This window comes from Hyperoodon ampullatus (genome assembly GCF_949752795.1).
Source record: "Hyperoodon ampullatus genome assembly, chromosome: 2".
Lineage (NCBI taxonomy): Eukaryota > Metazoa > Chordata > Mammalia > Artiodactyla > Ziphiidae > Hyperoodon > Hyperoodon ampullatus.
This window is the reverse complement of record NC_136915.1, coordinates 143,966,735-143,993,757: the sequence shown is the minus strand read 5'-3', so window position 1 is coordinate 143,993,757 and position 27,023 is coordinate 143,966,735. Positions and strand designations below refer to the sequence as shown.

Sequence of the window (27,023 nt, the reverse complement as noted above, 5' to 3'; positions counted from 1 at the left end):
CATTTCATTTCCTGGGAACTGCTTTGAATGCTCTATGAGGATATGTACAAAAGCAACAGTAGTCATGTCAAATAACTCTGATAGCTAGGGAATTCATTACGAATGAAGTTCCATTAAGACTCTCAGTAATATCCTTCTATGTTCACATTTTAATGAACATATAAATCATATTTTGCTATTTGTCACTAAATTACTCATAACGTTCAAATTTTGAATCAGAGCTAATCTTCAAATAGTCTGTTTTGTGGCATAAGAGAATTGTTATTACCATTTTAAAGTTTAAGAAAGGAAATTTGAAGTTCAAGGTGTTTATAAATTTAAACTGAAATCATCATTGTTCTAATGCATTGGTGAGAGTGTCATTAAGATTTGTGTAAAGTAGTTACACAGTACCTGGGACTTAGTAAGCCCTCAGTAAATATTAGTTGTGCCAATATCATCATCATCATCACTACATTACTACTACCATCACACTACTACTTTCACCTTTTACCTATTTTTTGCATAAGAGTAGCTTAGTTTTGTTTTCTTTTGGTAGGAACCCACAGTTCATTATCTTCACGATTCATTTGGTCCCTGTTAACATTCTATGTGGTAATTTTTAAAAATATTTTCCCTTTTGATATGGATAGTCTCATTAATATAGAAGTAGGACTTATAAAATATGAAAGAAAATGTAAATTTTGGAAGCTTTAATTTTACACTAGTAACATATAAACTATCCAAAATATCTTTCATGGCTTTTTCATAGATACAAGACATGAAATATTTATTCTGTTTTTAAGTAGTAGTATTCTATTAATATGTATGTGTATACATACATATTTATATTTATTTCTATGTCTGTATTGAAAGCCATGCATTCACACTGAGATGACCAGTTCCACTTCACCACAGGGTTCATTCTAATTTCTAAGTACCATCTTCGATAGTGAGAAGCCTCCTACTATCCTTAATGTATTAACTTAATTTGGTCAATCTTTTTATATGTAACCAGTATTCCACTGCAACCATCACATCCTCCATACCCATACCCTCCTCCCCAGACTCAGGCTCCAGATTCCTGTGTCTCTTCGCTCCTCCTGCATGGAAGTCCTTATCGTGCTTGTCCTCTGACATCCCTACCAGTCTGCATCCCCACCGCCACCACTGCCTAGAGGATCTCTCAGCCTGCCTAGGCTTGGCTGTGGCACCCTGCGTTGCATCACCCTTCTGTGGAAACAGCCTCCCTACCCTATGTGGGATCTGACAGCCCATACTGACCCATCCTATTAATGGGTGCCCTCACCCTGCTAAGTGTCTGACAGCCCATTCTGTTTCACACCTCAGTGCCCTCAGCAGGATGTCTTCCTGACCCTGCTGGGGCCTCTACACCCCAGGCTAGGCCACACCTCCTCATCCTGCTCAGGATCTGATAGCCAGCATCAGGCTGCCCATCTGGATTCTTTCTCCCCATGCTAAGTGACCACTTCATATCTTCTGCCCCACCCCAGCATGGACATGCTCCTCATCCTGCCTGGGCTGGTGGCCCACTCGCCTGAGGATACCCTCCTCAGCCCGCTTGGACTTAATAGGTTTTTTTTTTTAAGTTAATGACACTTTGCCAGGCCCTCAGTGAGGTCAGGAATAATGACGATGATAATGATTATGCTTGTGCTGATCATAGCAACTAACTTATATTGGCCACTAAGACAGAACATATGGCTATACTCTATGTCACAAATAATTGAGATATTTATCTTGTCTAGGTGTCTATAAAATGGCCATCAGGTATAAACTTAAGAATATTGCAACTAGATATAAATTTTGGCCTCCTGGGATTAAAGCCTAAGGGAAACTGTTTCAGCATGGAACTGTCCGTGGTACTGACAAGTCCCTGGTGTCTCTTGGATTCTCATGTATCTGGCCTGAATCTTCCCTACTGTTTGTTATAGGTCTGACTATACCTCTTAACTGTTCCTGAGATTCCGCCCCCCCAGCTTTATTGAGATATAATTTCCATATAACATTGTGTAACTTTAAGGTGTTTTAAATTTGAATGATTTAATACACATGTATAGTATGAAATGCTTACCACAATAAGGTTAGTCAGTACATCCTTTACCTCACTTACTTACCATTTTGTTGTTGTTATGGTGAGAACATTAAAGCTTCACTCCCATAGCAATTTTCAAGTGCACAATACAGTATTATTAATTATAGTCACCATGCTATACATTAGATTCCTGGAACTTACTCATTTTATAACTGAAACTTTGTACCCTCTGGCCAACATCTCCCCATTTCCCCCACCTCTCGGCCCCTGGCAGCCACCATTCTACTCTCTTGTTTCTACAAGTTTTATGTTTTTAGGTTCCACATAAAAGTGAGATTGTACAGTGCTTGTCTATCTGACTTTTGCTTCATTTTTTCCCTTTTATAAAAAATTGAAATATAGTTAATAAAATATTATGTTAGGTGATTTGACATTTGCATACATTATGAAATGATCACGATAAGCCTAATAACCATCTGTCCCCATACACAGTTACTATAATATTATTGACCATATTTCTTATACTGTATATTACATCCCTGTGGCTTCTTTATTTTATAGCTGGATGTTTATATCTCTTAATTCCCCTCACCTGTTTCACCCCACACCTCCCTCCCTTCTGTCAACCATTGATTTGTTCTTTGAATCAATGAGTCTGTTTTCATTTTTGTTTGAATTTTCTTCATTTTTAAAGTTGTGTGTGTGTATCAAATTTTCTTTATCTGTTCATCTGTTGATGGACACTTAGATTGTTTCCATATCTTGGCATTGTGAATAATGCTGCAGTGAACATGGGTGTGCAAATATATCTTCAAGATAGTGATTTCAGAAGTAGAATTGGTGGATCACATGATAGTTCTATTTTTAATTTTTTGAGGAACCTCCATACCGTTGTCCATAGTGGCTGCACCAGTTTACATTCCCACCAGCAATGCAGTAGGTTTCCCTTTTCCCCCATATCCTTGCCAGTGTTTGTTGTCTCTTGTCTTTTTTTAAATATCTATTCTAAAAGGTGTGAGGTGATATCTCATTGTAGTTTTGATTTGCATTTCCTCAGTGATTAGTGATGTTGAGCACTTTTTCATGTGCTTGTTGGCCATTTGTATATCTTCTTTGGGAAGTGGTCTATTCAGGTCCTCTGCCCATTTTTAAGTTGGATTGTTTGGGTTTTTGCTGTTGAGTTGTGTGAGTTTTTTATATGTTTTGCATATTAATCCATTATTAGATATGTGGTTTGCAAATATTTTCTCCCGTTTTATAATTGTCATTTCATTTTGTTGCTCTGGAGAAGCTATTTAGTTTGATATAGTCCCACTTGTTGATTTTTGCTTTTGTTGCCTGTGCTTTGCTGTCAGACCCCAAAAAATCATTGCCAAGACTGATGTCAAGGAACTTTTCCCCTATGTTTTCATCAAGGAGTTTTACAGTTTCACATTTTACATTTAAGTTGGTAATACATTTTGAGTTAATTTTTGTGAGTAGTGTAAGACGGGTCAAATATCATTCGTTTGCATGTGAATAACCAGTTTTCATGACACTCTTTATTGAAAAGACTATCTTTTCCTCATTGAATATTCATAGCTCCCTTTTCAAATATTAGTATATACTTGAGTTTATTTCTGGGCTCTCAATTCTGTTCCATTGACCTGTTTGTCTATTTTTATGCCAGTACCTTACAGTTTTAATTATTATAGCTATATAGTATATTTTGAAATCAAGAAGTTGTGATACCTCCTATTTTCTTCTTCTTTCTCAGGATTTCTTTCAATATTCAGGGTCTTTCGTAGTTCCATAGAAATTTTAGGAATGTTTTTTCTATTTCTGTAAAAAATTCCATTGGAATCTTGATAGGGATTGCATTGATTCTATAGATGGCTTTTGGTAGTATTGATATTTTAACAATATTAATTCTTTCAGTCCATGAACATAGGATACCTTTTTATTTATTCATATTGTCTTTGATTTCTTTGGTCAGTGTCTTGCAGTTTTCAGAGTAGAGATCTTTCACCTCCTTGTTCAAATTTATTTTTGATGCTATATAAATAGGATCAATTTCTTTATTTCTTTTTCAGAGTATTTGTTTTTCATGTATAGAAATGCTACTGATTTTTAGATGTTAATGTTGTATCCTGCAACTTTACCAAATGCCTTGATTAGTTCTAAATGTTTTTTGATTGAGTCTTTAGGATTTTCTCTATAAAGTTATATCATCTGTAATAGAGACAGTTTTATTTCTTCTGTTCCAATTCTGATGCTTTTTATTTCTTTTTGTTCCCTGATTGCTCTAGCTAGGACTTTCATTAGTATGTTGAATAGGAGTGGTGAGAATGGCTACCTTGTCTGGTTCCTGATCTTAAAGGAAAAGCTTTCAACTTCCACTGTTGAGTATGATATTAGCCATGGATTTGTCTTCTATGGACTTAATTATGTTGAGATATGTTCCTCCTTTGCCTAATTTGTTGAGAGTCTTTACCATGAATTGATGTTTGATTTTGTCAGATGCTTTTCCTGCGTATATTGAGATGATCATATGATTGTTGTCTTTCATTCTGTTAATATGATGTAGCACATTGACTGATTTGCATATGTTAAACCACCCTTGCATCCCATTAACATTAACGTGCTGCTGAATTTGATTTGTGAGTATTTTGTTGAGAATTTTCGCATCTGTATTCATCAAGGATATTGCCCTGTAGTTTCCTTTTCTAGTAGTGTCCTCATCTAACTTTGGTATCAGGATGATGCTGACCTCGTAAAATGAGTTTGGAAATAGTCTTTCCTTTTAAATTTTTTGGAAGAATTTGAGAAGTATTGGTGTTAATTCTTCTTTAAATGTTTGGTAAAATTCACCAGTGAAGCTATCTGGTTCTGGGTTTTCTTCATGGGGAGATTTTTGATTACTGATTCAATCCCCTAACTAGTAATTGGTCTGTTCAAACTTTCTATTTCTTCCTGATTCAGTCTTGGTAAGTTGTATGTTTTCCATTTCTTCTAGGTGCCCAGTGTGTCCTCTTTTTTTTTCACTTGGTTAGTGTAGCTAAGGGTTTGTCAACTTCGTTTTTTCTTTTCACAGAACCAACTCCTAGTTTGGTTGATCTTTTCTATTATTTTTCTGTTCTCTATTTCATTTATTTCTGCTTTAATCTTTATTATTTCCTCCCTTATGCTAACTTTGGGCTCAGTGCTACTTTTTCTAGCTCCTTAAGACATAGCATTAGGTTGTTTATAGATGATTTTTCTTGCTTCTTAATGTAGATGTTTATTGCTATGAACTGTGCTTTTAGAACTGATTTTGCTACATCCCATAAGTTCTGGTATGTTGTATTTCCATTTTCATTTGTCTCAAGAAACTTCTTTATTTCACCTTTAATTTCTTCTTTGATCCATTGATTGTTCAAGAGAATGTTGTTTAATTTCTGTGTAGTTGTGAATTTAGTTTTCCTTCTGTTATTGATTTCTACTTTCAAACCATTGTGGTTAGAGAAGATACTTGGTATGACTTCAATCTTCTTGAATTTGATAAGACTTGTTTTGGAGCCTAACCTATGGTCCATCCTAGAAAATGTTCCATGTGCACTTGAGAAGATTGTATATTCTGCAGTTGTTAGATAGAATGGTCTCTATGTGTCTCTTAGGTCCATATGGTCTGTAATGTTGTTCACATCTGCCATTTCCTTGCTGATTCTCTGACTAGATGATTTATCCATCGTTGAGAGTGGGGTATGAAAGTCCCCAGCTATTATCCAGCTATTATTGTATTGCTGTTTATTTCTTCTTTTAGCTCTGTTTGTTTTTGCTGTATATATTTAGGTGCTCTGATGTTGGGTGTATAGATATTTATAATTGTTACATCTTTTGATGGATTGACCCCTTTATCATTATATAAGGATCTTCTTTGTCTCTTTTAATCATTCAATCTTTTTGAAGACCATACCAATTACATCCAGTCCTAGGATTATCTCATTATTAATATCATGATTAATTTTATAAATAATATTGTCTAACTTTTATCCAACAGACATGTCTTTTCTTGAAAACTTAGCAAACACTTTTTAAAGGTACCTTTAGGATGCTTGAAAATTTTGCAGTTCTGCTGTGGGTATGTTGCAAGTAAGATTACTTTCTATTCTAGGCTTTAATTTCTTTTGAATTTACAAATCCTGAAATTTTAAACATCAGGCTCTTTTGCACATTTATATTTCATGAGATATTTAAAAGTATTGTTAGATTGTCAATTAGAAGGGTAATCATGACTGGTAATGGTGGGCTAGGATAACTAGATTAACCCTTTCGCTAAATGTAACTGAATAAAGCTGGATGAAATATGGAAAAATATCTTAAGCACTTAAGAGGTAATAAGATTTTGAGGAATTACCAGGTTCAAATATAGGGAAGAGACTGGAACCCAAAAAGATAAGCATAACCCTAAAGCCACTTCTGCCTTGAAGTCATTTGTCAAACCAGATAATAAATAAATAAATATTATGATCACTTATTTGGCTCTGTTTAAGTCTGTCATCTTGCTATTTGTTTCCTATTGGTTCTGTGTTCCCCTTTCCTCATTTGTTCTTTCTTCTTTTGGAATAATTGAATATTTTGTTATTTCATTCTATCTCCTTTATTGGCTTAATTACCTGTATCTCTTTATTTTGTTGTTGATGTTGTTACTGTGTTGTTTTAGTGGCTGATTTAGTCATTATGGTGTACATATTTAACTTATACTGTACCAGCAGTAATATTTTTCACTTCATATACAGGCTGATAACCATATAATAATATAATTTTATTTTTCTTCTTTTAGTCTCTGTTACTGTTGTCATACATTATGCTTCTGTGTTATGAATCCCACAGTACATTGTTATTATGGTTTGCTTTAAAAAGTCAATTACATTTTAAAGAGATTTAAAACATGGGAAAAAAGTCTTTTATGTTTACCTACATATTTACCATTTCTGGTGCTCTTTATATTCCTTTGTGTAGATCCAGATTTCCATATGGTATCATTTTCTTTCTGCCTGAAGACATCTTTTAAATTTCTTATAGTGCTGGTTTGCTGGTGACAAACTCTTTCACTTTCTTTGCATCTCAAGAAAGTCTGTTTTGCCTTTGTTTTGGAAACATATTTTGCTGGGTGTAGACATTTAAGTTGATAGTTATTTTTTTCCTTTCAGTCTTTAGAAATGTTGCACCATTATTTTCTGGCTTACATTGTTTTTGACAAAAAGTCTCCTTAATTCTTATCTTTGTTCCTCTGTATATAATGTCATTTTTTCCTCTGGCTACTTTAAAGATTGTCTCTTTTTATTTAAGCAACCTAATTGTTATATTACTTGGTATAACTTTATTCATTATTCTTTTGCTCAGTATTTGTTAAACTCCTTGGAGCTATAGGTTTTTAGTATTAATTTAATTTTAATTTGTTTTTTTGCCATTATTTCTTCAAATATTAATTTTGGCCCATGTACACATGTATTAGACCATTTGAAGTTATCCCACAGCTTGCTGATTGATACTCTGTTCTTTTTTATTTTTATTTTTTCTCTCTGGTTTGCTTTTGGCTAGCTTCTATTGCTATGTCTTCAGGTTCATTAATCTTTTCTTCTGCAGTGTTGTCTGTGTTGGTAATTCAGTTTAGTGTATTTTTCATCTCAGATGTATTTTTCCATTTCTAGGAGTTAAATTTGGGTCTCTTTTATATCTTCTTTATCTCTCCTTAACATGCTCATGCATTCTTCTATTGTCTTGAACGCTGGGAGTATATTTATAATAACCATTTTAATGTCCTTTTTTAGAAATTCTATCAACTATGTAATTTCTAGGTCTGTCACTTTGTTGTTTTCCCTTATTATGGATTATATTTTCCTTCTTTTTTACATGCTGATAAATTTTTTATTAAATGCCAGACATTGTGGATTTTCCATTGTTGCATGCTGAATTTCTTTGCCTTTAATATTTTTGAGCTTTGTTCTTGGATGCAGTCAGGTTACTTGAAAACAGTTTGATCCTTTTAAGTTTTGTTTTACAAAGCCAGAGATTCTTTAGTCTAGGGCTAGTTTAACCCCACAACTCAGGCATTATCCTTCTAATTACTCAACTTGATGCCCCATATGTTATGAGTTTTCTCCATTTGGCTGTTCAGAGTGTGAATTATTCCCAGGCTTATGTGAGTTCTGAGAATTGTTCTGCCTGGTTCTTTTCATTGCTTCTCTCCTTGGCTATAAGTAGTTTCCTCACATGCATGCACACTAATCAAAACTCAGAGGAAGATTCAAGGTGTATCTTTTGAAGACTTCTGGATCTTTGACGATCTCTTTGTGTTGCTCTCTACTTTCTAAAATTTGCCCTGTTAAATCTTAGTTACTTTGGCCTCCCCAAATTTTCCATACTGTGTCCCCAACTCACGGAGACCCCAGTCTCTGATTTCTCCCTACCTACATTGCAGCTTAGAAGCTCTCTCCAAGCAGTAAACTAGACTATCCTGCACTGCCTGTTGCCCGTTATATAAAAACTATTTTTACATTCATTTTGTCTGTTATTTTACTTGTTTAAAACAAGAGTAAATCTAGTTCCTGTTACTCCATCATGGCTGAAAATAGAAGTGACAAATTTATTTTAAAATGTGCAGGACAGGGGCTTCCCTGGTGGCGCAGTGGTTGGGAGTGCGCCTGCTGATGCAGGGGACGCAAGTTCGTGCCCCAGTCCGGGAAGATCCCACATGCCGCGGAGCGGCTGGGCCCGTGAGCCATGGCCACTGAGCCTGCGTGTCCGGAGCCTGTGCTCCACAACAGGAGAGGCCACAACAGTGAGAGGCCTGCGTACCGCAAAAAAAAAAAAAAAAAAAAAAAAAAAGAAAGTGCAGGACATAAAATGGACAAAACAATTTTGCAAGAAAAAAAAAGATGGAATATTTATACTCCTGATCTCAAGATTTACTACCAGAGGCCCAGTAATTAGGATGGTATGATATTAGCATAAGGATAGACTAATTCTTGGTTAATATTAATAAAACTTCTATGAAAATTCAGGTACAAATCTTTGTTGAAATGTTTTTATTTCTCTTGGCTAAATACCCAGATAGATCAATAGAAAGTCCATAAATAGACTTATACAATTGATGTTCAACTAAGTTGTCAAAGTAATGCAATGGATAATGATTATTTTTCAGCCAGTGGCTTTGTAACACCTGGATATGTGTCAGAAACTAAATGAACTTCCACCATATGTAAAAATTAAGTTGAAATGGATCATAGTCCTAAATGTAAAATCTAAAACCTATAAAACTTCCAGAAGAGAACAGTAGAAAATCTTCAGCACCTTGGAGTAAGCAAAGATTTCTTGAGTCAGAGAAAGCACTATCATAAACAATTGTGCTTTATCAAATATTTTTAAAACTTCTGCTCTTCAAAGACACTGTTAATGAAAGACAAAAAGGCAACTCATAGAGTAGAAGAGAATATTCCTAATACAATAAGACTTGTATCAAGAATATATATATATTTTTTAACTCTTAAAATAATAAAAAGATAAACAACATGATAATTCACAGGCATCAGATTTGAACAGACACTTTTCTAAAGAAAATAATGCAGTTGACCAATAAGCATATGAAAGAAGTTCTTAGTATCATTAACTGTCTTCGAAAATGCAAATTAAAGCCAAAGAGATACTATTACACAATCACTAGAATATCTAAAATTGAAAAGACTAACACTACTAACCGTTGCTAAGGCTGTGTAAGACCTGGAACTTTCATACACTGGTGGCGGGAATGTAAAATAATACAATCACTTTGTTTCTTATTAAGCTTCCACTTAACATATATCCCAGCAATTCCTAGGTATTTATCCAAGAGAAATGAAAACATTTAAACAAAGATTTGTACCTGATTTTTCATAGAAGCTTTATCAATATTAGCCAAGAATTAGAAACATCCTGGATGCCCATCAACAGATGAATACATAAAATATTGACTAGTCATGCCATGAAATACAAATAAATAATAGAAATTAATGAGCACTGATAGGGCAGTATGGTTGGATCTCAAAAACATACTGAGCAAAAGAAGACAGATATGTACCATATGATTACATTTATATAAAGTTTTTAAAAAGGAAACTAGTCTATAGTGGTAGAAATAAGATCAGTGGTTGTCTGGGATGGGAGAATTGATTGAGAAAAGGCACAGTAGAACACTTTCTGATTATTTAAGTGTTCTGCATATTGGTTGGGAAGTGGTTACACAAAAATGTATACATTTATCAAATTTTATTAAACTGTACACTTAAAATTGCTACATTAATCTCATATCTGAAATGATCGTTCAGTAAAGTTGATTTTTAAAAATCAAAAAAATACAGAAAGGAACGAACAGAACAGTTAGTAAAAATAGAAAGCACAAAGGAACATGATAGATGTGTCAGTAATAACATTACATGTAATTGACTACTGTAGTGAAAGATAAAGAATCTCATATGGATTTTTTTAAACTGTATATTGTTTAAAAGAAAAATGTTTAAAACAAGGTTACTGTTAACTGTGAAGAGGCTGAGAATTTAACCTCCTTCTAGTTGACAAGTTAGGCTGCCACAGTTTAGTGGATGCTGGCAGTAAAGGACTTTACAGTGCTTGCCATTGTAAGCAGCATTGTCTCATCAACATGTTTGCATCAGTTCCCCTGCCCTCAAGTTCCATAGGGGCAATATAGGTGGACCCAGATGGATGCCTGCAAATCAGATCCCATAAAGGGGAAACCTCTGCTCTACGTGGTCCCTCAGGGGTCCATGTTTCTTTCATTGTGTTGCTCTGTCACATATCCCCTAGAACAGGAGGTCAGCAGACTTTTTCTATGAAGGGCCAGATTGTCAGTATTTTAGGCTTTGCCAGCCATGTATGGGCTCTGTCACATACTCTTCTTCTTCTTCCTCTTCGTTTATTTATTTATTTATTTATTTGCAATCCTTAAAAAGTATAAAGTCCATTTTTAGCTTGTAGGATATAGAAAAACAGATTTCAGGCCAGATTTGGCCCACAAACTGTTCTTTACCAACTCCTACTCTAGAACAGTGTCATCGTTGTGATTGTTCAAAGCTTGGTCTGAGTTGCATCCAGATTCCAAGTGATGAGAAAGGGGAAAAGAGGATAGAGAAGAGGCATGCCCAATGTCTTAAGGCCTGGGCTTAGGAGTAGCATGCATCTCTTCTGCTCATATTCCATTTTCAAGAGGTCAGTCACATGTCCATACATAACTCCAAAAGAAGCTGAAAAAATGTGACACCGCATGCCCAAAAGGAAGTGAAGAATAGATTCTTGTGGACAATTAGCAGTCTCTGTCACAACTAGAGAAAAAGATAGGAAAAGAAAACAAAAACAAAGAGAGGGAGGTATCACAGAAGCAAAGGATTGAGTTTTAAACAAGAAAGGGTAGTTGGCTGTATTGAATGTTACCTATTAGATTTAACATGCAGGTCTCACTAGTGACCTTAATGAAAGTAGTTTTGGTGGAGTGGTAGGAACATGAGCTCAGGGATGAGTGAGAGCTGAGGATATGGGTAATGTAGACAAACTCTTTAACCAGGTTTGACACTGAATGAGGAAAACATAGAAGAAAAAGGGGTAAAGAGAGAATAGGGTATCTGGAGGAGGGTTTGGGATCCAAATAGAGTTTTTTAAAAATAGGAGTGAGACTTGGGCATATTTAAATATGGATGAGAAGAATCCAGTGAAGAGAGATATTTAGGGTATGAGAGAAAAGGAGACATACACTATTTTTAAGAAGGTTTAAGGAAATAGAATCTAGACAACATGTGGAGAAATTGGTCTGAAATAGAAGAGATTCCTCCTCATAACAATGATAAGAAGGGAGGAGAGGATCCAGATGTAAGAAAGTTTGTAGATATTTTGGCAGGAAATTGAAGATTCCACGTGTGTGTGTGTGTGTGTGTGTGTGTGTGTGTGTGTGTGTGTGTGTGTAGCAGGAAGCAAGGATAAGTACGGAGAAAAAAAATGGTGTCAAGTTATTTTAGGAGAATGAATGATTTATAATCATTGAGAAAAAGGAAAAATACATTTACTAGGGAAGTATAACAAGACTGTAAGTATAACCAGACAATGACCCAGGCAAGGTTCTAATCCACTGCATTGTGTGATAACTTCCCCAGTACAATGAAGGAGTTACTAAATTCATCCATGGTTAGTATTTTGCCAGCCTATTAAGTATGTTGAATAGAGAGAGAAGCAAGGAAGTTTAAGGCAAGAGAATGATTGAAATGGTGAATCTTGATGGAGGAGGAAGTGCAGACAGGAACGGGCTGATGAACAAAATTCTAGCACCAAGGGAATGGAGGTCCAGTCAAAGTAGTGGTATTGTGAGAGTAGTAGTTGAATGAGCAAATTAGATGACTAAGAGGATGTGCTTAGCAGCTGGGATTTTTACTTAGTAACTTTGGTGAAGAGCTAACAGAGCCTCTGATGATGCTGAGATCCAGAAATAATGAGATTGGGAGGAAGAAATCATTAGAGTTGAGAAAATCAAATACCTTAGTGCCCATGGGTGTTAGAAGGGTCCTTTGTGTAGAAATTTGATTCCCCTTAAGTCAGAAAGACGTTAGGGGAAAGGGTAAGTCTGGGAGCCCAGTGGGAATCTTCAATAAATGAGCAGGACTTACTAGATGATGAGTAGTTGAAAACATGGCTGAGAGGGAAGAGGATGGTGCAGTCAGATGGCGGGAGCTTCGGACAGAACTGTGTTGCACAAAAATGCTTCAGGGATTTTGAAAATATATGCCTCAAATTTTATAAAAGTAAATTTTTTTCAGTGTTATGGGCAGGTTTGAGGGCTTACTCCATAATTTTGTATCAGCCCCCACTGAAAGCACCTCAGATAATAATGTGAACTCTCAAGGAAGAGGGTGTGAACCCCATGTTTGAGAGGGAATTGTGTAAGACACAACCTCCAACTCCTGTGTTCACTTTCTTGATAAGCTGTTGATACGCTCCCACCAGCATCCCCATCACCATCCCACCAGTGCCCTCAGCAGATATTTTGCGGCCTCATTGATGTTACAAACTGTGCAGGAAAAAAAGTATAACATTGAATTTTAAGATGAAGCCAAATTATAGAGATTCTTGAAAATCAGAATGGGGATTTAGGTTTATTAGTAGTAAATGACTATTGGACTAAGAATAGTGAGTTCAGAATCCTGAGTCCTGGTACATTTTCTTTTTTATTGAAGTATAGTTGATTTAAATATTATCTTAGTTTCAGGTGTAAAGCATAGTGATTCAGTATTTTTGCAGATTATACTTCTTTATAGGATATTATGAGATAATGGCTATAATTCCCTGTGCTATACAGTATATTCTTGTTGCTTATCTATTTTATACATAGTAGTTTGTATCTGTTGATCTTGTACCCCTAGTTTATCTCTCCCCACTTCTCTCTCCCCTTTGGCAACCACAAGTTTGTTTTCTATATCTGTGGATCTGTTTTGCATATACATTCATTTTTTTTAGGTTCCACATATAAGTGATATCATACAATATTTGTCTTTCTCTGTCTGGCTTATTTCACTAAGCACAATATTCTCTAGGTCCATCCACATTGCTGCAAATGACAAGATTTCATTCTTTTTTATGGCTAATATTCCATTCTGTGTGTGTGTGTGTGTGTGTGTGTGTGTTTATACCACATCTTCTTAATCCAGTCATCTGTTGATGAGCACTTGGGTTGCTTCCATGTCTTGGCTATTTTAAAGAGTTCTGCTATGAACATTGGGGTGCATGTTATCTTTTCAAATTAGTGTTTTTGTTTTTTCCATATATATATACACACCCAGGAGTGGAAGTGCTGGATCATCATATGGTAGTTCTATTTTTAGCTTTTTGAGGAACCTCCATACTGCTTTCTGTAGTGGCTGTACCAATTTACAATCCCACCAACAGTGCTACAAGGGTTCCCTTTTCCTCCACATCCTCACCAACATTTGTTATTTGTAGACATTTGATGATAGCCATTCTGACAGGTGTGAGGTGATACCTCATTGTAGTTTTGATTTGCCTTTTTCTAATATCAATGTTGAGCATCTTTTCATGTGCCTGTTAGCCATCTGTATGTCTTTGGAAAAATGTCTTTTCAAGTCTTCTGCCCATTTTTTTATGGAGTTGTTTGGTTTTTTGATACTGAGTTGTATGAGCTGTCTGTATATGTTGGATATTAACCCCTTGTTGGTCATATTTACACATGAATTTTAGAATCAGCTTCTCCATTTCTGAAAAAAATACCTTTGGAATTTTGATAGGGATTGCATAGAATCTGTTGATTGCTTTGGGAGGTATTAGCATATTAACAGTGTTAAGTCTTCCAATCCATTAACATGAGATGTCTTTCCATTTATTTAGGTCTTCTTTAAATTTCTTTCAAAAGAATATTTTACTGCTTTTGGTATACAAGTCTCACACTTCTTTTCTTAAATTTATTCCTAAGTATTCTTGTTGATGGTTTTGTGAATGGAATTATTTCTTAATTTTGTTTTCAGATTGTTCATAGCTAGTGTATAAAAATACAGTTGATTTTTTTTATTGAAGTATAGTTGATTTACAGTGTTCTGTTAATTTCTGCTGTACAGCAAAGTGATTCAGTTATACATATATATATACCTTCTTTTTTATATTCTTTTCCATTATGGTTTATCACAGAATATTGAATATAGTTCCCTGTGCTATACAGTAGGTCCTTGTTGTTTATCCATCCTGTATATAATAGTTTGCATCTGCTCACCCCAACCCCCCAATCCATTCCCCCCCCCCCAACACCTACCTTCCTCCTTGGCAACCACAATCTGTTCTCTATGTCAAACTACACTTGATTTGTGTATGTTGATCACACATTCTGCAGCCTTGCTTAGACACACTCATTAGTTCTAATGTTTTTTGTGTGTATTTGTGTGTGTGTGTGTTTTTGTAACATGTATGTTAGGATTTACTGTATTCAAGACCATGTCATCTGTGAATAGAAATCATTTTATTTCTCTTTTTTCCCCCAATCTGAATGCTTTAACAGAGACTCTCTCCTTGACCAAATTTTAATCAGGCTCCCCTGAGCCCTCTTTTTGACTAGGACTCTGCCTTGATCGTGGTCTTGTCTTTAACCAGCTCAGCCCAGTCCAGTCTTAGCAAAGAATCCTGCTAAGTCAGTTTAGGGAGAATCCCCCCACTTTGATATCTGATCAAATTCTTCATCCCCCCACTTTTGATATATAAGTCTTTGGCCTGCCTTAAGCAGTAGTACTGTTAAGTCAGTTTAAGAAGAATTTCCCTACCCTTGACGTCTCAGAAATTTTCCATTCACTGACCCCCCTCACTCTGCTCATTGGCTACAAATCCATAGTTGTCTTTGCTATATTTGGAGGTGAGCCTTATCTCTCTCCCCAGCTGTGATAATCTTGACACCTGTTGCAGTAGTCCTGAATAAAGTTTTCCTTACTATATTAACAAGTGTCAGAATAATTTTTAACAGCCTTTTATTTGTTTTTCTTACTAATTGCCCTGACTAGATCCTCTAGTACAATGTTGAATTGAAATGTTGAAAGCAAACATCCTTGTCTTATTCCTGTTCTTAGGGGAAAGCTTTCAGTCTTTGACACCTAGGCATGATATTGTCTATAGGTTTTTCATATATGTGCTTTATCAAGTTGAGAAAGTTCCCTTCTATTCGTAGTTTTGTTTACTGTTTTTATCATGAAAGGACGTTGGATTTTGCCATGTTTTTTCTGCATCTGTTGAGATGACCATGTGGTTTTTGTCCTTTATTCTGTTATTATGATGTATTGCACTGGCTGATTTTCATATGTTAAATATTGTTACAGTCCTAGGATAAATTCCACTTAGTCATGATGTATAATCCTTTTTATATGTTGCAGATTTGGTTTGATAGTATTTTAGTGAACTGAGGATGTTTGTGATATTCATAAGAGAAATATACCTGTAGTTTCTTTTCTTGTGATGTCTATGCCTGGCTTTGGTATTACTGGCCTCAAGGAATGAACTGGGAAGTGTTCCCTCCTCTTCTATTTTTCTTTTTAAGTTTTTCTTTAATGTAGACCATTTTTAAAGTCTTTATTGAATTTGTTACAGTATTGCTTCTGTTTTATGTCTTGGTTCTTTGGCCGGGAGGCATGTGGGATCTTAGTTCCCTGACCAGGGATTGAACCTGCATCCCCTGCATTGGAGGCGAAGTCTTAACCACTGGACTGCCAGGGAAGTCCCCCTCCTCTTCTATCATGTGGAAAGTTTTTTAAACATTTGACAGTGTATTTGTTTCTTAAGCCTGCTGTAACAAACTGTGTGGCTTAAAACATCAGAATTATTCTTTCACAGATCTGGGGGCTAAGAAGTTTGAAATCAAGATGTTAGCAGGGTTGGTTCCTTCTGAGGGCTCTGAAGGAGAATTTGTTCCATGCTTCTCTTTTACCTCATCTTACCGTACATCTTAATCAATCTGCAAAGACCCTGATTCCAAATAACTTTACATTGATGGGTAACAAGTGTTAGGACTTACACATATCTTTTGGAGGGCACATTCAATCCACAACAGGTAGAATTTACCAGTGAAGCCATTCTGGCCTGGGCTTTCCTTTGTGGGAAGTTTTGGGGTTTTTTTGTTTTATTACTAATTCAGTCTTTACTTGTTATAGATGTTCAGATTTTCTGTTTCTTCTTGAGTCAATTTCAATAATTTATGTATTTCTAGGAATTTTTCCATTTCATTTAGATTATCTAACTCGTTGAATTGTAGGTAATATTTCCTTATAATCTTCTGGAAGTTCAGTAATGATGACCCCTCTTTCATACCTTCTTCAGTAATTTGAATGCTCTTTTTTCTTGGTCACTCCAGCTAAAAGTTGGTCAGTTTCATTGATCTTTTTAAAGGATCAGTTTTCAGTTTTTTGCTTTACTCTGTTGTTTTTTGCAGTCTTTCTACTCCAGTCTTTATCATTTTTCTTTTCTTTGCTTCAGGTTTAGTTTGCTCTTCTTTTCTAGTTTCTTAAGGTAGAAAGTTAGGTTATTGGTTTGAAATATTTCTTCTTTTTTTTTTTTAATATAGACATTGTCTGCTGCAATTTCCCTCTAAGCTAGTTTTCACTGCATCCCATGTGATTTGATATGGTATGTTTCTCTTCTTATTAATCTCAAACTTTTTTTCTAATTTCCTTCATAGTTTTATCTTTGGCCCATTGGGTATTTATGAAAGTGTTGTTTAATTTGCACATTATGAACTTCCAAAAAAATCTTTCTGTCAGTGGTTTCTAATTTAATGCTGTTGTCATTGGAGAACATAATTTGTATGATTTTCAGTCTTTCTGAATTTATTGAGACTTGTTTTTAACCTAATATATGGTCTGTCCTGGTCTATTCATAGAGAAATGTTCCATGTGCACTTGAAATGAATGTGTGTTCTGCTATTGTTGGGTAGAATATCCTGTAGATATCTTTTAGATATAGTTAGTTTATAATGTTCATGCCTTTTATTTCCTTATTGGTGTATCTAGCTGTTCTACCCAGTATTGAAAATGAAGTATTGAAGGCTCCAACTATTACAGTTGAATTGTCTATTTCTCTTTTTAATTCTGTTACTTTTTGCTTTATATTTTAGAGTTCTGTTATTGGATGCATATATACTTTTATTGTTATATCTTCTTGATAGATTGACTCTTTTATAATGATGAAGTGTTATTTGTCTCTGGTATCAATTTTGTCTTAATAGCTATTTTGTCTGATGTTGATATAGCCACTCCAGCTCTTTTTTGGTTTCTGTTTGCATGGTATATCTTTTTTCAGTCATTTTACTTTCAATCTATTTGTATCTTTGACTCTAACTTATTATTCTTGTAGACAGCATATATTTTGTGTTATTTTCTAGTATACCATTTTAATTGCCTTGTTGTTTCTTTCACTCTATTTTTTAAGTTATATTCTTAGTGGTTTCCCTGGGGATTACAATTCGCATCTTAATATAAAATTATCTAATTCAAATTAATGCCAACTTAGTTTCAGTAGTATACAGAAACTTTGCTCTGTACCGTTCCCCTCTCCTTTATGTTATTATTGTCATACAAATTACATCTTTATACATTATAAGTTCATCAACAAATTTTATAGTTATTCCATGTCTTTTAAATTAGATAGTGAATAAAAGAGTTATGTATTATATTCCTGTTGCTGCTGTAACAAATTACCACAAACTTAATACAACACAAATATATTATCTTACAGTTCTGGAGGTCAGAAGTCCAACATGTGTCAGCAGGGCTGTGTTCTTTCTGGAAGCACCAGAGAAGGATCCTTTTTGTTTTTGTTTTTTTTCCTTTTTTCAACTTCTAGAGGCCATCTGCATTCTTGGCTCATGGCCCCTTCCTTCATTTTCAAAGCCAGCAGCATAGCATCTTCATATAGCTCTCTCTCTCTTTGCCTCTTGCTCTTCTGCCTCCCTATTATAAGGGCCCTTGTGATTACGTTGGGTACATTCAGATAATCCAGGATAATAACCCATCTCAAGATCCTTAACTTAATCACATCTACAGTCTCTTTTGCCATATAAGGCAAAATATTCATAGGTTCTGGAGATTAGGATGTGGACCTTTTAGGGCCAGGGGAAGCATTATATCAGCCTATCACAAGTTACAAACTAAAATACATTTATACTGACTTCTATATTTACCTATGTAGTTACCTTTACTGACGCTCTTTGTTTCTTTGTGTGGTTCAAGTTATTGTCTAGTGTCCCTTCATTTCAGCCTAATGGACTCCTGTTAATATTTCTTTTAGTCAGGTGTATTAGTAGTGAATTCTCTCCATTTTTGTTTATCTGGAAATTTCTTGATTTCTCCATCATTTTTGCAGGGTAGTTTTACTGGATTTTCAGTTCAGCACTTTGAATATGTCATTACACTTTCTCCTGGCCTCCATGATTTCTGATAAGAAGTCAGCTATTAATCTCATTGAGGATACCTTGCACGAGATGAATTGTTTTCTTTTTTTTACTGCTTTCAAGGTTCTCTCTACTTCACTTTCTACAGTTTGACTCTATGTGTCTTGGTGTGAATATCTTTTAGTTTATCCTACTTGGAATTTGTTGAGCTTCTTGGATGTGTATATTAATGTTTTTCAACACATTTGGGAAGTCTTCAGTCATTATTTCTTCAAATGTTTTCTGTACCTTTCTGTCTTCTCTCCTCCTGGAACTCCCATTATGCATATGCTGGAATACTTGATGGTGTCTGACAGGTCTTTGAGGCTCTCTTCCTTTTCTTGATTAATTTCTTTTTCCTTCCACTCAGACTGGATAAAAACTGGATAATCTCAGTTGACTTATCTTCAAATCTGCTAATTCAAATCTGCTGTTGACCCCTCTGTTGAATTTCTTATTTCAGTTATTATGTTTTTCAACTCCAGAATTTCTGTTTTTCTTTAATATTTTATATCTCATTATGGATATTCTTTATTTGGTGAGACATTTGTTCTCATACTTTTCTTTAATTCTTTAGACATAGTTTTCTTTAGTTCTTTGAACATATTTAAAAGAGCTGATTTAAAATCTTATCTGTTAAGTCCAATATCTGGGATTCCTCAGGACAGTTTCTATTGACTGCTTTTTCTCCTGTGTTTGAGCCATATTTTCCTCTTTTCTTTGCATGGCTTGTAATTTTTTTTGAAAACTGGACACTTAGAAATAATATAATGTTTCAACTTTGGAAGTTGTTGCTGCTGCTGTTGCTGTTGTTGTTTTTTTGTTTTTTTTGTTTGCTCTTGGGGCATGCTTTCAGTGCTCCAGTGTTAAGTTTACAACTGTGTCTTAGCTTTCACTCCATGCATGCACAAAGCCTCAAGGTCAGCTAGACATGAGAGTTTATGACCTTCTTAGGTCTTTCTTAGGCATATGCATAGTCTTACACATGTGCATGGATTTTAGATTCCTAGGAATGTGTTGGAATTTATTGAATCCCCCTATGAACCTCTCATTCCCAAGATTTTCCTTATAAGCTTTTCTGTCAACCTCTTGTTAGCCCTAGTTGATACTGCCTTCTTGTGAGGCTGTGATGTTAAACAATTGCCACTGATTGTTTCCAACAAACATCCTAAGGATACAGCTGTACTGTACACCTATATCAGGCTCTAAGTAAGGTCAAATCAAAATAAAGCCTGAGAATGGAGCTTTTCAGGGACTTGAAAGACAACTCAAGAAATGATAGTTGTCTGGGAATCAGACTTTGGAGAAGCTCCAAACCTTTTCTTACCCTTCCAGTGTCAGCTAGACTGCTTGTTTTCACAGCTACCATAGTTGTGAGGCTGTTGGTTTTCAAGGCTATCATGGAACTGGGGAGAGGGAGATGGGAATAGGGTAAATTTAAAATGCCCCAAAGCTTGGTTTTCAGCCACTTTTCTTGAATAAATACTTTTTGGATCATTGCAAATGTTTGGTTAATTTACAGTTCTGAAAACATTGATTTTAACAATTTTTGCCAGTATTCTTATTGCTTTTATGGAGGAACAGATTGTCAGAGGTCCTTACTTCACCATTCTCCTCTTAAGTACTTTTGAGTAGAAGTATGTCACTGTCAAAGCTAATTTTATGGACATCTAGTTTACCAGTGTCTCATGTCTTTCCCCTGGCATGGAGATTGGTGACACAGAGTGCAGTACGTGGACTCAAAATGGTCATCCAATTAAGTAAAATCTAATAACATTATCAGAAGAGAGCTACAAGGCCAAAAGTTCAAAGAATCAAAAGTAAGTAACAGACTGAGTGAACCAGAAGGATGACCTAATTGAACATAGGAGACTTCTCCTTTGCCTGCTCTCTCCCCATCCTTCACATCCTCTGTTTCTCACTCCATGTACTCATGACAGAGTGCATAGATCATGGTGTACAGGAAGCGTCAGAATGGGGGAAAGCTAACTAAGATGCTATTGCATTGTAGACATAAAGTTTTCTTGTAGTGGTCTATTTTCAAAACACTTATCAGATGTTAGCTCATATAACCTTATAACTGGACAGGCCATGAACAAGAATCTGTATTTTATAATGGAGAAGAGTGAGACTCTGGTAGCATTGCTCTCAGCTCTTTTGATTTTTTGTCAAGTATTCTTTGCTTTACTAGGTGATAACACTCTCTTAGAGAAGTTTTTATAGTAAGGATGAACCAATTTTGAGATGATTTCTGGAAGAAAAACCACCGAGATGTGTCTGATTGGATATGTGAGATTTAAAAGAGAGAAGATGCCTAAGATTTCTAGCATAGAAAGTATAATTTATGTGCATTGCCACTATCCAGAATATAAGTTCTATTCTAACATGGGCAAATAAAGATCAAATTGCTAATTCAAATTGTTAATTCAGTGAAAGAATCAGGGAAATAATTACTGAAGATTTAATTTAAGCCAAAATGTACCAATTTTGCTAATTTTCCACAAGGTGTCAGCAGCACTTTAAACAATAGCAATTGTAGAGGTTACTTGGAATGCGATATCTAAATTTGCTAAATATTATGCAAATTGGGAGTATATTATTCTGTTATTTGTTCCCACTATCAGATTGTTTGTACTTAAGTAATTGACAAATTTCATATATTATTTACTGCTACAGTCACTATTTTACCATCTGCATTATTATAGCCTTCCAGCCTACTGTAGGGTTACCTAACTATAATACTAAAGTATAAGTTTTGACTTCTCAGAAGCTTCAAAATATTACATATTGGAGAAACTGGGTCAGCAGGGGGCAGCACAGTCTTATAATGTTTAAAATTTGGTCATTTGAAAGGACCATTCAGAAACAGAAAGATATAAAGACAGTGTGGTACATGTTTTTCAGGTTTTTCAAGCATTCACAGCCTTTATTTCAAATGAAATATTATTGGTAACCCAAATATATAAAGTGATCTTACTAACAGAAATCTTACCTTATAATATTTATTTATAACATCAAACACCAAAAATAATGGAGCTGTTTCTTGAACAAAAAATTTAGAATAAAATTTTTGAGATAGTACTATTTCTGTCTTCCTTTTATAAATAAGGAAATTGAGTATCAAGGAAATTTTAAAACATGTCCAAGGTCATACAGATGGCAAAATGTCGAGTTTACATGCAAACCCACTGTCTTACTTCAAAGCAGAGATACTTACAATTATACAATTGCTGATAATATGTTTTAGCCTTGCTTCAGCTCTGAAATTAAATCCATATTATTTCTTTTTTAAATATTACACAACAAAAAGATAAGTCTGATTCACACAGATAAGGAGTTACAAATGGTAACTTTTTAAAAACAGCTTGCTCTGCAATCTTCAAGTACTTCTCAATAAACAGAAATGGCAGGTGAATCTTTAGTCCAAAATACAAAATTAAATCTCCAATACAGAAATGCACTGGTGTTCTCTAATATGTTAACAATTGGTGTAACTACTAAGAAAGTTGACGGTTATTCTGTGTTTTTTAGGTAAAGAAACTAAAGCATGGAGATGCTAAGTACCTTGCCTAAAGTCATATTCCATAACTGACAGACCCTGGTAGTCTGACTCCAAGGTTTGCTTTCCTTACAAGTACACTGTATCACCTATCTTAATACTCATTTATGTGCATCCATAGCTATTATTTTAGTTTTTAAATAGTTAAAAATATATTTTTAAATGAAATTGAATAGATTCCATTAACCACAGTTAGAAAACAGTTAGCCTTTGGATAACAGAATATAACCCAAAACTTAGGAGGCATTTTGTAATAATTTTGGGCCGTTGTTTTACAATTATCATTCTATTTCAGTTTCCAATAGTAAAAAAAAATTATATTTCTATTAAAAACACAGATTCAGATCATCTCATTCAAAACAAATTATTTAAAGGGAAGCTTTAACACATTTGGAATACACTGACTTGCATAGGAATAACTGTGATTCTAGCACTCTGTTAGGTTAGTGTCCAATTTTAAAAAGCTCACACCTCCCCTGGGTATGTGTGTGAGGGCATTTCTGGGGTGCAGAGTCTGTACTACATTAGCAATACAATATATGTTTCCATGACTCAGATACCTTAGAGAAAGAAAGCTTTTGCGGTTTTCAGAAATATGATAGATCAGTAAGAAGACAGAGAAGTCAGCTACATTAATTTTGAAACAAAAGCCCTAGGTTTTAACATGTGCTAAAGCTGTCAGTTACAAAAATCTTACATGATTACGCCCACTCTAACGTGTTTCTACATCTCCAGTAATAATTATAATAAATTATATTTATTTCTAAATAAATTATATTATAATCATAATAAATCAGATATTTTTAAAGTCTGTGCTTTCCCTCCAGGGTAAAAAATTGCAACTTTTTGCTCAAGAGGTAAAATATACACAAAGACAGACTACAAGTGATTTTCAAGGAAAGACCTATCTGTCACTAGCCCAGCAAAGTAAATTGTGACTTCTCCCTAAGCACTCAGTCATGTGCATGTTTGGCCTTACATTTTTTTCTGACCTGAGGTGTTGCTCCCCGTTCACTGTGCCTCTCTTCCTCTCCACTGCTTGCAGAGCAGGTCCAGTTTTTCTCACCCCCGCATTTCATGTTTTTCACAACTTATTCTTTTCCTTAAACAATCTTTATTAAGTGCTTGCTGAGCAAGAGGTACTGTACTAATTTGGGAACATAAGAGATGAATAAAACAAAAGTTCTACCCTCAACAGACTTAACAGTCTAGTAGGAAAGACAGAGCAACAGTTACAGTGCAGTATAGTAAGTTTATGATGGAAATGTTCACCTAGTTAGATGAGTAAAATTTGGCTTCAACCTTACTTCCTAGAGCTACATTTTCCACCCCTCTCCCCACATGCATCAGCTACACTAGATCAATTTATTTACCAAACGTGCTATCAACTTGTGGGCCTTAGCTCATCACACTGTCTAAAATGCCCATCCTTCCCTGTGCCTTTTAAAATCCTTTTGGGGCCTACTTCAAAATCTCTTCTCAGGAATAAAGTTTCTGATATCCCAGAGTTTATCACATCTACCTGTATTCTCACATAAACCTTTCAAGACATCATAGTCTGCCTTAAAATCAATTCATCTCTCCCCTAGAGCAGTGCTTTGTGCAGAATAGACATCCAATAAACTCTTATACTGCTGACTTCCAAAACTGTTTTGTTTCTATTCAATTCTGTTTCCTTCAGTAAGATAAAACAGTATTTGGTCTATTGATTACTTTTTTGCAAGTAGCCTGAAGTCTGGTCACAAATAAATTGAATCAGGATTGTGAGATGAATAAGAGTATTTCTAAAAATTATTAAACAGATGAGAATATAAATATTAGATATGAAGATCTAATAGATGCTGTTGATTTTCTACCAGTCTACTGTCCCCATTACTTCTTAGTTCTTTCCTTACATAACATCCTATTTTGTTCAAGTAGCCAAACCTAGGTAATACATAATTCCCACAGAAAAAACAATCCCCCGTGAAGATGAACTCACATTAAAAAAGAGTGTAAGCAGAAAGAAATGATCCATCATGAATGATAGCAGACCCAAAAGATAGATAGGTTGACATCTCTAGGACATGAACTAATAGAACACTGTGAAAGAGGTTATAAAATAAATATGCTTAAAATGAATAAAGAGCTAAAAGAAGTAACAGAAACCACAAGGAAAGAACAAGACAATACGAGAAAAGAGGCAGATTTAAATAATGACCATATGGAACTTCTGGAATGAAAAAATAGAGTCATTAAAAATAGAATCAATGAAAAATATGAGTAACAGGGTAAGGAGAATGAAGGGTAGAATGAGAATGTTAAGTATATTTTCTTATAAAAACTCCAGAGTGAGAAACTAGAAAAAGTGAGAGGCAACATTTGAAGTATATAGATTATCAGACTGAAAAAGTGCAGGTGCTCATAAGCAGGATTATCAAAAATAAATCCACACCTATAAAGATTATAGTGGTAGGATGAAACACCAAAGACAAAATGATAAAAGTAACTACAGAGAAAAGATAAGGAAAGGGAACAACAACTGTCTACCAGAAAGCTTCTCAACAGCCCTAAATACCAAACAGCATTAGTATAATATCTGTAAGGTGACAAGGCAAATAAACTATGGACTTAGAATATCATAGCCACCTAAATTATCGCTAAGAAAGGGGGTAAACTCCAGGTATTTTCAGTCAAAGACCAGGAGAGTTTAGCACTCTTAGCTCATTGCTGGGATAATTACTAAAGCATATACTTGTGTATGAAGAGCACTGAATTCAAAAGGAAGAAATAAGATGGGAGAAGTGATGGTGAGCCGAGAGATTAAGTATGTAGACTATCTAAATAACAGAGATAGATCAAGCAGAAAAATACTAGCAAAGATATGAAAGATTTGAGTAACACTTAAGTTTAATTTAATGTATGTATGTGGGACCTCTACTTAATAAACGTAAGCCTATGTAGAACAGTTACAAATGTCAACCATATATATGCCAGGCCACAAAGGAAGTCTCCACAAATATCAAGGACTCAATATCATATCAACTTTGTTCTTTGACCACATTGGATTGAAATTAAAAATTCATTCAAAAGTATCTGTGGCACACACACATACTACATGCTGGACATCGTTCTAGTTATTTGGTGTACATTAATGAAAAGCAGAAATAAATTTTGACCTGCATGGAATTTAATTCATTAGGGGGGAGGGGAGACTTGAGATACAGTAAAGGTAATAAATATAGTAAATATATAGTATGTGAGAAGGTTATAAGTATTATGGGTAAAAGAAACAGAGTGAACAGGATCACGAATGCTAGTTGGAAAGGAATTGTAATTTAAATAAGAGGTCATTGGAGACAATGTAACATGTGGGCAAAGACTTGGAAGAGAGGAAGGCTTAGTCATTTGCATATCTGGTGAAAGAACATTGCAAGCAGATGGAACAGCCAGTTCCCAGAGCCCAGAGTACATGTGTTGTCTTCAGGAAAGAGCAAGGAGGCCCATTTAGCTAGAAGTCCAAGACTGAGGAGTAGAATAGTAGGAGGTAAGGTAAAAGAGGCAGTCCTCCTCCTCCTCTCACCCCTCAAATCTATATATCTAGATACGCAAACAAACAAAAAACTCTAAATTAACTCAGGGTCAGAGAAGAAAGCATAATGGAAATTAGAAATATTTAGAATCAGACAAAATGAGAGCACTATTAAATTTATGGTGTACAGATAAAACAATATTATAGGGAAATGTATAGCCTTAAATATATTTGTAAGATAAGAGTGCAAATCGATGAGCTAAATATTCTTCAACTCAGGAAGTTACAAAAGGAAAACAAGGAGAAATTAATGAAAGAAAAAAAGTAAAGAGGTCTAAAAATCAAAAGCTGGGTTTTTTTAATTGCTGATAAGTAAGCCTCTGGAGATAGATCAGGAAAGAAAAACATTACATTAAATGAAAGGGAGGACATAATCATCAATTCAGTGGAAATTTCAGAATCATAAAGAGAATAACTCTAGAAAAACAAGTTTGGAAACCTAGATGAAATGAGCAATATTTTTGGAAATACAAATTTCTTTTTTTTTTTTTTTTTTTTTTTTTTTTTGTGGTACACGGGCCCCTCACCGCTACGGCCTCTCCCGTTGCGGAGCACAGGCTCCGGACGCGCAGGCCCAGCGGCCATGGCTCACGGGCCCAGCCGCTCCGCGGCACGTGGGATCCTCCCGGACCGGGGCACGAACCCGCGTCCCCTGCATCGGCAGGCAGACTCTCAACCACTGCGCCACCAGGGAAGCCCTGGAAATACAAATTTCTAAAAACTGATTTAGGAATAATAGAAAACATGAAATGACTTATTACCATTAAGAAATTCAATCAGTAGTCAAAAAGATTCTCATAACAGAAAGAGAAAGAAAAAAAGATAGTTGAGTTTCAAAGGCAAGTTTTACCCAACTTCAATGAACAAATAACTTTCCTGGAATAACATCTATCTG

General features: G+C 35.1%; 1 protein-coding gene across 2 annotated transcripts in view; it reads left to right on the top strand.

Moving 5' to 3' along the window:
* The window catches only part of SYT14 (synaptotagmin 14), a gene marked incomplete at its 3' end in the record, with an annotated part of 227,055 nt that overhangs the window by 183,269 nt on the left and 16,763 nt on the right, over positions 1–27,023 (top strand). The gene's annotated exons all lie outside the window — the stretch shown is intronic.